The sequence below is a fragment of the Mauremys mutica genome, unplaced genomic scaffold, assembly GCF_020497125.1.
Source record: "Mauremys mutica isolate MM-2020 ecotype Southern unplaced genomic scaffold, ASM2049712v1 Super-Scaffold_100183, whole genome shotgun sequence".
Taxonomy (NCBI): Eukaryota; Metazoa; Chordata; order Testudines; family Geoemydidae; genus Mauremys; species Mauremys mutica.
This window is the reverse complement of record NW_025423281.1, coordinates 979230-992901: the sequence shown is the minus strand read 5'-3', so window position 1 is coordinate 992901 and position 13672 is coordinate 979230. Positions and strand designations below refer to the sequence as shown.

Below are 13672 nucleotides of genomic sequence, written 5' to 3'. Positions count from 1 at the left end.
CTAACTGGGAAATCAGCAGCGGTTTGTAGCGGGGGGAGCGCACAGTCTGAATGTGTATGACCCGACCCCAGCCCCCAGCCCCACATAGCAGTGGGGCTTGGCACTCTCTGTGCATTGGTGTGGTGGCTGAGTGGTTAACCAAGCAGTGACAATCCAAGGAGGTTCCCTGAGTCAGTCTCACTCCTGAGGAGATTCTGCACCAAAAAAATTCTGTGCACAATATTTTAAAATTCTGCAAATTTTATTTGTCAATAAATAAATGTGGAGGCTCCAGCATGGCAGGGGGGAGCATAGGCTGCTGGATGCACGGAGGTGGGAGATCACCCTGCAGCCCCCACTCTCCTCCAGTGAAACAGACTTGGTGGTGGGGCTGCACCTCTCTGCTGCCTACTCCAGGAGCCCCAAAAAGACTCCCCAGAACTGCTCATGAGGGGCACATGTGCCTTCCCTTTGCTTCCCCATCAGGAAGTCAGAAAACCTGAGCAACTGGCCCCGGGCGATTTGAAAGGGCCCGGGGGCTCCTGCCACCACTACCGGCAGCACAGCGGGACTAAAGTGGATTCCTGCCCACCCTCGCTCCACACGGCGCACCACTCCCAGAAGCATCTGGCACATCCCTGCAGCCCTCGTGGGGTGTGTCTCTCACACGCTGCCCCCACCCCAAGTGCCAACTCTGCCATTGGAACTGCGGCAATGGGAGCTGCAGGGGTGGTGCCAGCGGGCAGTGGTGCCAGGAGACCCACGCCCCCCGGGCCTCCTCCATGTAGGAGTTGCTGCCAGATGGGGGTGTGGGTCACTTTCGGGAGCTGCCCAAGATAGGTGCCACACCCCAACCCTCTGCCACAGCCCAGATCCCACACCCCGCCCACACCCAAAGTCCCTCCCAGAGCCCACCACTGCCCCCCAACTCCCTGCCCCAGCCCAGAGCCCACATCCAAACTCCCTCCCAGGGTCCGCCCCCCGCCTCCCCTGCACCCCAACCCCCTGCCCAGCCCAGAGCCTGTACCTCATGTACCCAAACTCCCTCCCACAGCTTTGGGGGGGGCGAGGAAGGACGGGCAGGACTTGGACCGTTCTGGGCATCACCAAAAGTTATATAAACCTGGTGACGCTGAGCTGGAGCCCTAGTCACTGCACATCTCTCTCCTTACGGGGGGGACTCTGTGGGGCAGGGCGCTGCCGGGGGTTTATTCCTTCCTTTAATGGCTGTGGAAGGGGGAACAGGGAGAGAATTTGCTCCTCTGTTCTCTGCGGAACACGTGCAGGCAGCGGGATTATCTCCAGGGCTGTAACAAAACACAAGCTAGCAGAGTGGGGAAGGGATTTCCTGCAGGATCTATTCCCATTGCAGATCCCAAGATGTGCCCTGGCGAGCTGTGCCCAGGGGATTTAGATGCTTTATGTAAGGGGACTGTTGCCCCCTTACTAACATTCAGTGGGGGTGTTTGGTTGCTAGCTCCCAGCACTAAAAAGGGAGGGGTCGATGGGAAATCAGGAGCCTGAGACTGACAGTCCCCAGGAACAATGTGGAGAGACCAATGCTCCAGGTCAGCCTGATTGACAGGGCGGGCAGGCTATTCAAGGAGTCAGGAGGCCAGGGGGGTCCCGTCCTCCCTGTGAGCTGGAATTGTCTGAGTCACATGGAGTGGGGCCAAGCTAAGGAGAGAGCAGGGGGCCCAAGCTGAGCTGATGGTAGCAGAGCTGCAGCCCCAAAGCCAGAGCACAGCCCAGAGAGAGCAGCCCTGCCCTGGGAGCAGAGCTGTAACAACTGGAGCCAGAGAGGCCAGACAAGCAGCCCAGGGAGCTGAAGGCAGAGCAGCAGCAGCAGCCGTGCTGAGGCAGAGCGGAGCTGGAGCAGTCCGGAGCTGGGTGTGGTGAGCAGCTGGGGAGAGCGAGGGAGACGCCTCAGCCACGAGGCCCTGCAGGCCAGACTTGGAGGGGGATCGTAAACCTGACAGGGCGGGGGTGATGCTGGGGAGAAGGGTCCTGCCACCCAGAGCCTGAGAGTGTGTGGCCACCGCCAGAGCAAGTGTCCAACCTGCAGCGTCCCTGCAGCACAGCCAGGTCCTGAGGAGGCGGCCTGGGACGTACAAGGAACAGACTGTGAAGTGCCCTGATGTCCAGAGACACTTTTTGTGATGGTCCCTGCCACAGAGCGGGGTGATGTGTTTTCCTGTAACCTTTCCCATTTTTTCTTATTTTTTAAATTTTATTGTTAATTAAATAACTTGTATTTGCTTTAAATTGTATGATGTGATCAGTGGGTCAGGGAGGTGCACAGTGCAAAGAGAGGGACACCCTAGCCCATGTCCTGGGTGACCACAGCAGGGTTGGGGGTTGAGCCCCCCAGGAATCCTGGGCCCAGCCTTGTTGGGGTTACAAGAACTCTGCCAGACAGGAGAGTGGCAGGGGAGTCCTCAAGGGCAGGGAGGCCTCTGGGTAAAGGAAGTGGGAGCGAGGACTCAGATCCTTTTGCCAGCCCACTTCTCCGGGGTAGTGCAGAAGCCAGGAAAGTTCCCCACAATAGCAGGACCATTCCCCCACTTACATCTAGATACAGCACCAGGCATGTAGGAGGATTTCCCCTTCTGAGTCATGGAAGCAGAAATTGACTTTTCCTTTCCAAATTTAGCTAATGTTCAGAAAGAGAATCTAGCATCTGCCTTCCAGATCTGAACACCTCAAAATTCAGGAGTGTTCGAGCTCAATTTGGGCAGCTGTTACTTCATTTCTCCCAAATCAAATATACTGATCCACTGTTATTTGCTGTACAAAAAGTAGGATAAAATTGAGCAAGAAATGCTTCCCAGGGGTTATTAGGACTGGAATTGCTATTTTCAACAGCCATTGCCATTTTTTTCTAGTTTTGTTTGTTTGAAAGGAAGACAGTGATATTGCAGTGGCAAATTCCCCATAGAAACAAAGAATAATAAAGGCATCTCAACTTTTTCTCATTTATGGAGGACAATCTTATAATATGCATCCAGGTATCCTCCAATCACACAAGCTGAAAATTGTTCCATTTTACTGCAGTTCTGTAACCATATGGGAACCAGTCCTGTCTGTGTTAAATAAAATAAATAATAAAATAATAATAAATGTTCTGTGCACATCCAAAATTCCTGCTGAATGACCCATCCTGGGAGCGAGTTACCAGTGACCCAGGGCTGGGGTGAAAGGAGGGTACAGGTTGGGGGGAACACCCAGGCCTGGGGCAGCAGGGGGTGTGTGGGTTGGGGAGCATTGGTGGGGAGGAAGGGGAGAGCCCAGATCTGGGGCAGCACAGGATGTGGGGGGGAGCCCAGGGCTGGAATGGCAGGGGGGTGTGGGTTCGGGGGGGGGGGTGAAGAGCCCAGGGGTGGGGTGGCAGGGGGGTGCAGGTGTGGGGAGGCCCAGAGCTGTGGCGGCAGCGGGTGCAGGTTGGGGGGAGCCCAGGGCTTGGGCAGCAGGAGGGTGTGAGGGGGAGCCCAGGGCTGGAATGGGGGCAGCCAAAAATTTTTTTGCTTAGGGCCGCAAAAAACCTAGAGCCGACCCTGCCTCCACACACTGTGAAGTAGGCAGGAGCGGATCATTATTATCTCTACTTGAAAGAGGGAGAAGCTAAGGCTGAGAAAGGAGAATTGACTTGTCTGAGGTCACACAGCCAGTCAGTGGCAGAGTTGGGAATAGGACCCAAGAGCCCTGATTTTCAAACTAACCATCGGATCTTGAATTTCAGACACTGAATGACCTGAATAAAATGCTCTCAGATGAGCTCCAGACCAACAACAGTGACAGTAATTATTAAGCAAATATTTGAGGAGAACTGCAACGTTAGAGAGAATCATGAACTGCTCAGAGACCATTAATGCAGAGAAGCAGCAAAATTCATCAAACATAGAACTGGTTCTGACTTATTTCCTTGGTCTTAAAAGAGAACAACAAGACCTGAGTCTCCTCCCTGTCAATAACCCCCTGCTGAGCCAATCAGGGTAGAGACTGAGGATGGGAGGCTGAGGGTTCTCACCAGAGAGCCCAAAGGATGGCCCAGGTCACTGGTGGGGATCACTGCCCGAGCACTATTTCAGCCCCACATTTTTGGGTGGACCTCCCACAGTGAGAGCTGCAGAGCACACCCCCGCAACACACACAGACACACACACACACACTCCTCTCCTGCTGTTGGGAGGGGAACAGGAGAAAGGACAAAAGAAGCAAAAGACAAAGAGAAAGGAGGGAGGGATGGATGGAGGAAAAGCGGAAACAAAAAGGACAAACCCCAATGTCCCCAGTGATTCTAAGGGACAGAATCCCAGGTGCGCAATAAAATTCTGCCTCCTTAAGCTCGAGTTATCCATGCCCAGAATTCAACTGTCACCAGATGGATCAGACTGAACAGGTTTCAAACCTCGAGGATGCTCTTACCTTCTAAACAGGGACGGCTGTTTTCTAGTAAAATCACTACAAGGGAAGGAGAAAACTCGAAAGAGGTTCCTCCTGGCGCTCACGTCCGTGAACCCGAATACTCCCTCAGTCCTCAAAGAGAGACCTGGAGAAGGAGACTTGCTGCAGCAAAGCCACAGGGGTCTCTGAGGTTTCCCTGGCCCCTCGCCCCTGTCCTGCCTGGCTGATGTCAGCATCTCTCTGTGAGGTCACCACCTCCCCACCACGTTGGACCAATAGTCTGAGGTCCTGCCAAAGGCCTTTGTGATGTCACTGCCACACCCCTCCCTTGCTGTGCCATTGTCCTGCCCCTGGCCAGGCACTTTGCAGGTTTGAGCTACTCCCTGTGGATCACCCCACTCAAGGAGCGTTCGTTCTAGGCAGCAAGCCGGCTAGACAGGGAAACATCTGACGCTGCTCCCAATGCTACACTCGGTTTTTCAGAAATGAGTCGACTTTATGGTCAGAAGAGACCATTAGAGCATCTATTCTGACCCCCTGCATATCACAGGCCTCCTGTAGGGCACAATAGTGCATTTATTATGCAGGGTCCACCCCTCCCTCAATGTGAATAGTACATGAACCAGCCTTGTAATGGAGCTGAGATTTCCCAAGAAGTTGAAGCAAAATACACCAGTTTCATAAAACAGATTTATTAACTACAGAAAGATGGAGTTTTAAGGATTATAAGTGGTAGGCATAAAAGATCAAAGTAAGTTACCATGGAAATTAAAGATAAATTCACAATCTAAACTTTACACCTTATTACACTAGGCCGTAGTTAGGTTATGCCACAGGAAGGCTTAATGCTCGAGCTGCAGTGCATGCTGGGCAGGCTTAAGGCCGGGCTCCCCATGGCAGGAGAGAAGAAGACGACTCGGCCCCTGGAGGGGCAGGCTGGGGCTTCCTGGATCCCATTTGCTCACAGCCAGTGCCCTGCCCCCACTCCCAAGTCATTAATGGCTCCCCCAGGTCAGCCAGAATGGACCAGCGGTTTTCACTCCACCAAGTCCACTTATGGCTTACAGGCAACTCCCAGACCCACCATGTCGGCCAGAAAGGAGCCCACTCAGCCTCGCCATTGCTGCTTTTCCTTCCCCCCAGAAACCCGCTTCTCCTGGGCTGCAAAGAGCCACCCCTGGGAAGCCAAGAGGCAGGCACAGGATTCTGCCTCCCAGCAGCCAACCGCACCTCCCCCGGCTTTGCAGAACGAATGGTGATGCTCTACTCACCCCACTTAGATGCACCGAGGTGCTTACTTTCTGCCCTGCTTTCCTCAGCTCGACTTTCCTCTTTTGCCCCATTCCTGCCTCACTTCCTCCTTTGGCAAGTCACGCAGAGGAGGCCAGCAGGAAGAGCCGGCCTCCACCGGCCAACCTCCAACAGCAGAGGAGGCCAAGCCACAAGCCTCCAAATGGTAACGCGCCGCACTCCTCTAGGTTCTCCAGCCTGACGCCAAGGTGCTTTCTCCACTGCTGTCAGCACCCTCTGTCATGCGGGGGTTGGAGTTATCCCATGGACAGGCCAATAGGAGGAGGAGGAGGAGGAGGCCTTCCTGAACAGTAAGGGGATCTGGGAAAAGGAAGCTAGCATGTTTCTGCCTGGTTTTGAACCAGGGACCTTTTGCGTATTAGGCAAACGTGATAACCACTACACTACAGAAACTCCATCTGCTGGGCTGTTGCTCACCCTGGCACAGACCGATGGACAAACCTGGAGAAAGTGGTGACAGCCCTTCAATGGGTCAGCTGGCAGAGCAGAGGACTGGAGCGGGCACTCAGGAAGTCGTCCTTACGTCCCCCTTGTGACTCCAGCTTGAGGGAGAGCTTCTTTTTCTTCCCCTTGCTGACAAAGAGCAAGAGAAGAATGAAAGGTCAGGTGGGCCAACTCAGCGCAGAAGCCCATGCTGCCTTTTCCTGCTGCATAGCCTGAAATGAGGGACTCGTGGCAGTTAAAGTGTGTCCCTCTAAACTCACCACCAGCAGACTAGGAAGAATTACGTATTTGTTGGTAAATATCAATTTCTGTGTAAACACACAACCCAATGGCAAAATCTTTCCATCGATAATCATCAAAACTAACAGATGGGCAAAGTAAGAAACATGTTGCTTGAGAACTTATCCTATTCTAATCCTCTAGGGTTCCCTTCTGCCTTAGGCACCACCACGTGGGCATTTCATATCCCTCCTCATTTTCACACAGACACACAATTTCCTTTGCACAGATCCATGAACAGCAAAACCTCCCTGTGTCTATTGTCTGAGCCAGGGCATTCGATTCCACTGAAACCTTCTCTCCTGCAATGACAATGGTCAGACAGAGGGGATGCGTCCACCTTCCCCCTGGCAGTGAGATATTCACTCTCCTCTTCATGCTGCTGTTGTTATTCCATGTGTCATCAAGGATGGAATAAAAAGCTGAGTTTACTCCAGGGTGAGGAAAGAAAGGAGCCACCAACGCCCTCAAAAATCTCAGTGCCCAGAGAAAACCTGCCTCTGTTACTGGACTCACAGAGGTGCTGGCGATACAACGGGAAAAGGGACTGTCTGAATTGCCAAGGCAGGGAATGAACAATCTACAGCAACATCATTAACCACAAACACACTCTAGCCATGCTCCAGCCAGTAGGGAAATGGGCAGCAATTCTTGCTGTTCAGCCATGGCCACACGTACAGAGCTGCACAGCAGTGAGTGTGCTGGGGAAGCTGGTCTGAGCAAACAATTTGTAATGACCCTTCAGTGAGAACAGAACCAGAGTGTAGAAAGGCCCCTGTGTTAAGTGGTTGTGGCTAAGGCCTTAGGGAGCTGGGCTAGAAAACCATGGGTGCCTTTCTGTGAAGGTCTGATCCTTGCCAGCTAGGCGAGGCTGGTGTGTGGTGTCTCCATGGCTGTACTTCCAGGGTGTGATCACAACAGTGCCATAGGGAGCCAAGCCTAGACATATTCAGAGGCTAAGGCCAGGTCAATGTTTCAAACAGTGAGTCTATGCTGCTGCAGCTCAGTAATGGAGATGCTCTGTGCCAGAGTTTCTCAAATGTCCTTTCACAGCAACCTCCTTCTGCCAGAATAACTTAATACGTAGCCCTGGAAAGAGGGACCAAGCCCCTCCACTCGGGGGAGTGGGGAGAGTGCCAAAGACTGAGCCCCAGTGGGGGGAGGGCAAAACCAAAGCCTGAGGGATTCAGCCCTGGGTTGGGGGGCTCAGACTTTTGGCTTCAGCCCCAGGACCCAACAAGTCTAATGCCAGCCCTGGTGACCCCATTAAAACAGGGTCACGACCCACTTTGCGGTTCTGACCCACAGCTTGAGAACCACTGCTCCATGCTGAGGGGGGAGAGTTCTCCTGTTGGTGTAGTCAATCCACTTCCCCAGGAGGTGGCAGCTCTGTCATGGGGAGAAGCTATATCAGTGGGGGTGCAAGCTGTGGTGTTTACCACATTTAAGAAGTTTAATCAAACCCCATTTTTAAAACCACCTGTGGTCTGCGAATGACAAAGGAGCTCGATGATGCAGGGTCTGTCCTTCAAAGTCCTGGAGATCACGATTCCATACTCCTGTTGTAATGGGGGTACAGCTCAATGGTAGAGTGTTTGATTGCAGATCAAGTGGTCCTTTGTTCAAACCCAGATGCCCTCTTAAAAAAAAGAAAAAAAAATTCTTCTCCATTATGTTCAGGAGCTCCACCATACAAGGATGCTTGAAATGAATGTGAACACTCAATATTTCACTGTCCAAATGCATAAAAACCTAGCAAACCTGTCCATCAGCTGAAATCAGTTCCAATCCTCTAAGTGTCTAGTTTATGTTTTCATCAATTAAACAAAGGTATCATTCCCTGAAGCAGAGCACAAGTTTGAAATACAGGCAGCATAGAGCCAATATTCATGTCAACTACAAAAAAACGATACACATCTAGAGATAGCATCATTATAATCAGCCAATCAGAACCTCTCCATAGACCCCTTACATTACCATTTCTCTGTAATATTGGCTGCAAATATAGAACAGTGGTCACAATGGTGATCTATACAGTTACAGATTATGTCAATAACGTCACAGGAGGTGACACGGCATCAGTGAGACTGATACTGGAATAGCCTCCAGTTTTGGTGTCCTCGTTTGAAAAAGATGTTGTGACATTGGAGCTGGGGCAGCAAAGAGCCACCTAATGTTCTGAGGACTGGAAAAAATACCTTCTGGTGAGCTATTGAAAGAGCTCAACCTGATTAGCTGATCAAAAGAAGATTGAAAGGTGACTTAATTGAAGTGCCTTAATGGAGAGAAAAGATTGGGTATTTAAGGGCTCTTGAATAGAGCAGAGAAAGGCATAAGAAGACCCAACGGCTGGAAGGTGAAAAGAGACAAATTCATATTACAACTAAGGCACAAAAAATTCAACAGTGAGGATGATTCACCACAGGAACAAGCTACCAAGGAAAGTGGCGGATTCTCCATCTCCTGATGTCATTTCATGAAGACTAGATGCCTTTCTGGAATATGTTTGCCCCAAAAGTAGCTCTTGTGTCCTACAGGAGGCCTGAGATATGCAGGGGGTCAGATTAGATGCTCTAATGGTCTCTTCTGGCCATAAAGTCGACTCATTTCTGAAAAACTGAGTGTAGCATTGGGAGCAGCGTCTGATGTTTCCCTGTCTAGCCGGCTTGCTGCCTAGAACGAATGCTCCTGGAGTGGGGTGATCCACAGGGAGTAGCTCAAACCTGCAAAGTGCCTGGCCAGGGGCAGGACATTGGCCCAGCAAGGGAGGGGTGTGGCAGTGACATCACAAAGGCCTTTTGCAGGACCTCAGACTATTGGTCCAAGGTGGTGGGGAGGTGGTGACCTCACAGAGAGATGCTGACATCAGCCAGGCAGGACGGGGCGAGGGGCCAGGGAAACCTCAGAGACCCCTGTGGCTTTGCTTCAGCAAGTCTCCTTCTCCAGGTCTCTCTCTCTCTGAGGACTGAGGGAGTATTCGGGTTCACGGACGTGAGCGCCAGGAGGAACCTCTTTCAAGTTTTCTCCTTCCCTCTAAGGAAAAGGATAAATGGACACAAATCAGACATTAGGAATGGCAATATACAAAAACCTGTAGGAGAACACTTCAACCTCCCTGGCCACACAATAGCAGACCTTAAGGTGGCCATCCTGCAGCAAAAAAACTTTAGAACCAGACTTCAAAGAGAAACTGCTGAGCTCCAGTTCATCTGCAAATTTGACACCATCAGCTCAGGACTAAACAAAGACTGTGAATGGCTTGCCAATTACAGAACCAGTTTCTCCTCCCTTGGTTTTCACACCTCAACTGCTAGAACAGGGCCTCATCCTCCCTGATTGATCTAACCTCGTTATCTCTAGCTTGCTTCTTGCTTGCTTATATTTACCTGCCCCTGGAAATTTCCACTACTTGCATCCGAAGAAGTGGGTATTCACACACGAAAGCTCATGCTGCAAAAACATCTGTTAGTCTATAAGGTGCCACAGGATTCTTTGCTGCTTCTACAGAACCAGACTAACACGGCTACCCCTCTGATACCTTCCCTTGTAGTGATTTTACTAGAAAACAGCCGTCCCTGTTTAGAAGGTAAGAGCCTCCTCGAGGTCTGAAACCTGTTCAGTCTGATCCATCTGGTGACAGGTCACTTCCCTTCTCTGTACTTCCAGGCCTAGTGGAGGTGGGTAAACAGTAGATGGGATCTATCTTGGGGTCACTAAGGCTTTTGACACAGTCCCGCAGGACATTCTCACAAGCAAACCAGGGAAATGCGGTCTAGATGCAATCAGTGACATGTGGGGGCAGAGCTGGTTGTAAGCCCAGACTCCAAGGGCCCTTCTCCAGGTTTGTCTGCCCAACGGAGAGGGGGCACCTAGTGGGTCTGGCAGGGATCAGTCCGGGGTCCGGTACTATTCAATAGTTTCATGAATGATTTGGAAAATGGAGTGGAGAGCATGCTTCTAAAATGTGCAGCTGACACCAAGCACTTTGGAGCTCAGGACTGGAATTCAAAACGCCCATAACAAATTGGAGACTTGGTCTTCTTGAGCCAAACCCCATGGCTGGGCCCCTCTCTCTAGACTGGGCTGAAGTGAAACCCCAGAGCCAAACACTCCTCCTCCTGGGCAGTGCGCTCCGACCTTGAATGGTCAGATGCTGCTTAGCGCTGTCAGAGCAGCTTTGGCTGGGGGATTCTCCCAGCACTTTCCAATAGCCGGAAGGTACGAAATCCCCATTTGACTGCTGGGGACAGAGCCCTGGGGGGGGGGGCAACTTGCCCAAAGTCCCACCGGAAAAGGAAAACAACCAGCAGTGGAACCAATAGGGGTGTCAGGATCTTGGAGGCACTGTCACCCCCACACTAGGGCGGTGTTATGCACCCCCTGCTGCTGGCCGAGTTTCTCCGTCCCTTGGCAATAAGACAGTCTAGAACCCCAACCAGGGTTATTCTATCTGCTACCCAAGATCCATAAACCTGGAAATGCTGGATGCCCCATCATCTCAGGCATTGGCACCCTGACAGCAGGGTTGTCTGGCTATGTAGACGCTCCATCATCATTCCACACAAAGATGGACTACAAGCCGTCAGGAACAGTATCCCCGATAACGTCACAGCAAACCTGGAGGCTGAACTTTGTGACTTTGTCCTCACCCATAACTATTTCACATTTGGGGACAATGTGTACCTTCAAGTCAGCGGCACTGCTATGGGTACTCACATAGCCCCACAGTATGCCAACGTTTTTATGGCTGACTTAGATCAACGCTTCCTCAGCTCTCGTCCCCTAATGCCCCTACTCTACTTGTGCTACACTGCTGACATCTTCATCATCTGGTCCCATGGAAAAGAAAACCCTTGAGGAATTCCACCATGATTTCAACAATTTCCATCCCACCTACAACCTCTGCCTGGACCAGTCCACACAAGAGATCCACTTCCTGGACACTACTGTGCTAATAAGCGATGGTCACATAAACACCACCCTATACCGGAAACATACTGAACGCTATACTTACCTACATGTCTCCAGCTTTCACCCAGACCACATCACACAATCCATTGTCTACAGCCAAGCTCTAAGATACAACCGCGTTTGCTCCAACCCCTCAGACAGAGACAAACACCTACAAGATCTCTATCAAGTGTTCTTACAACTACAGTACCCACCTGCTGAAGTGAAGAAGCAGATTGACAGAGCCAGAAGAGTACCCAGAAGTCACCTACTACAGGACAGGCCCAACAAAGGAAGTAACAGAACCCCACTAGCCATCACCTTCAGCCCCCAACTAAAACCTCTCCAGTGCATCATCAAGGATCTACAACCCATCCTGAAGGACAATCCCTCACTCTCACAGATCTTGGGAGACAGGCCAGTCCTTGCTTACTGACAGCCCCCCAACCTGAAGCAAATACTTACCAGCAACCACACAACAAAAACACTAACCCAGGAAACTATCCTTGCAACAAAGCCCATTGCCAACTCTGTCCCCATATCTGTTCAGGGAACACCATCATAGGACCTAATCACATCAGCCATGCCATCAGGGGCTCATTCACCTGCATATCTACCAATGTGATATGTGCCATCATGTGCCAGCAATGCCTCTCTGCCATGTACATTGGCCAAACCAGAGAGTCTCTACATAAAAGAATAAATGGACACAAATCAGACATCAAGAATTATAACATTCAAACACAGCCAGAGAACACTTCAATCTCCCAGGTCACTCGATTACAGACCTAAATGTCGCAATATTACAACAAAAAACCTTCAACAACAGACTCCCACGAGAGATGCTGAATTGGAATTAATTTGCAAACTGGACACCATTAAATTAGGCTTGAATAAAGACTGGGAGTGGGTGGGTCATTACACAAAGTAAAACTATTTCCCCATGTTTATTTGTCCCCCTACTGTTACTCACACCTTCTTGTAAACTGTTGGAAATGGGCCATCCTGATTATCACTACAAGTTTTTTTCTCCTGCTGATAACAGCTCACCTTAACTGCTCACTCTCATTATAGTGTGGATGGCAACACCCATTTTTTCATGTTCTCTGTGTATATATATATCTTCCTGCTGTATTTTCCACTGTATGCATCTGTTTAAGTGGATTTTAGCCCACGAAAGCTTATGCTCAAATAAGTTTGTTAGTCTCTAAGGTGCCACAAGTACTCCTCATTATTTTTGCAGATAAATTAATGGAGGTGAAGTCCATTAATGGCTATTAGGCAGCCTGGGTAAGGAATGGTATCCCTAGCCTCTGTTTGTCAGAGGGTGGAGATGGATGGCAGGAGAGAGATCACTTGATCATTGTCTGTTAGGTTCAGTCCCTCTGGGGCACCTGGCATTGGCCACTGTTGGCAGACAGGATATGGAGTTGGACGGACCTTTGGGCTGACCCAGTCTGGCCATTCTTCTGTTCTTATGAAGGGAGGGGCAGAGCCCTGCAACAGAGTTTCTGTGGTGTAGTGGTTATCACGTTTGCCTAACACGCAAAAGGTCCTTGGTTCAAAACCAGGCAGAAACATGATGGCTTAATTTTTCCCAGCTCCTAGTGGCCTGTACCTGCTGTTGTAGGAGCAGCAGTGATTTCTATGCTCAATAGGTCTGTTATACTTCCCCCATTCCCATTTTTGTCTCCTCTCCCTCTCTGAATGCCTGTGAAGTGGCTTTCCCCCTCCCCCTCCCGCTCCCTCCTGATGATCACACTGGTCCCTTCTGACCTTAAAGGCTCTGAGTCTAAAAGGGAGAGGGAAGTAAAGGAATTTAAAAAAAAAATGAACCAAGCATTGTAATACCAGGATGACTCCAACTGCTCATTATATAGTCCAACCCCTTTCTTCCTCCACTGGGTGTTTAATGACCTGTTGGGATTTGGGACACTGATTCTCTCATTCCATTGATAAACTGATACAATGTGACTGAAATCAAACCAATTCCCAGTGGAGGAATCATCACATCATTGCATTGGCCGGGAATTGAACCCAGGTCAACTGCTTGGAAGACAGCTATGCTCACCACTATACCACCAATGCATCTGGTGAAATACTCTGATTTTTCACACTTGGTGTCTGGTCACCTTACTTTTCCGCATGAGGCAAATGTCTCTGTGGTCTCTGCCATTCATCGTGGGGAGTTTCCCCACTGATAACAGTTCTTGCTGGGTCGGGGATGGGAGAGAGAAGAGGCGTTTATTCTGTTTCATTCCTCTCCATTTTCTGTTCCTCCCCGTCCCTTCCAGGGTCCTCCCTT

At 50.6% G+C, this 13672-nt stretch overlaps 3 non-coding genes across 3 annotated transcripts; 1 reads left to right on the top strand and 2 right to left on the bottom strand.

Annotated features, from left to right (window-relative positions):
• Positions 1-6014: 6014 nt before the first annotated feature.
• TRNAI-AAU lies at positions 6015-6087 on the bottom strand. Its single transcript has one exon. It is a non-coding gene; the product is annotated as a tRNA-Ile (tRNA).
• Positions 6088-12874: 6787 nt separating this feature from the next.
• On the top strand, positions 12875-12947 carry TRNAV-AAC. Its single transcript has one exon. It is a non-coding gene; the product is annotated as a tRNA-Val (tRNA).
• A 436-nt stretch (positions 12948-13383) lies between these two features.
• Positions 13384-13455, bottom strand: TRNAG-UCC. The gene has a single exon. It is a non-coding gene; the product is annotated as a tRNA-Gly (tRNA).
• Positions 13456-13672: the final 217 nt, after the last annotated feature.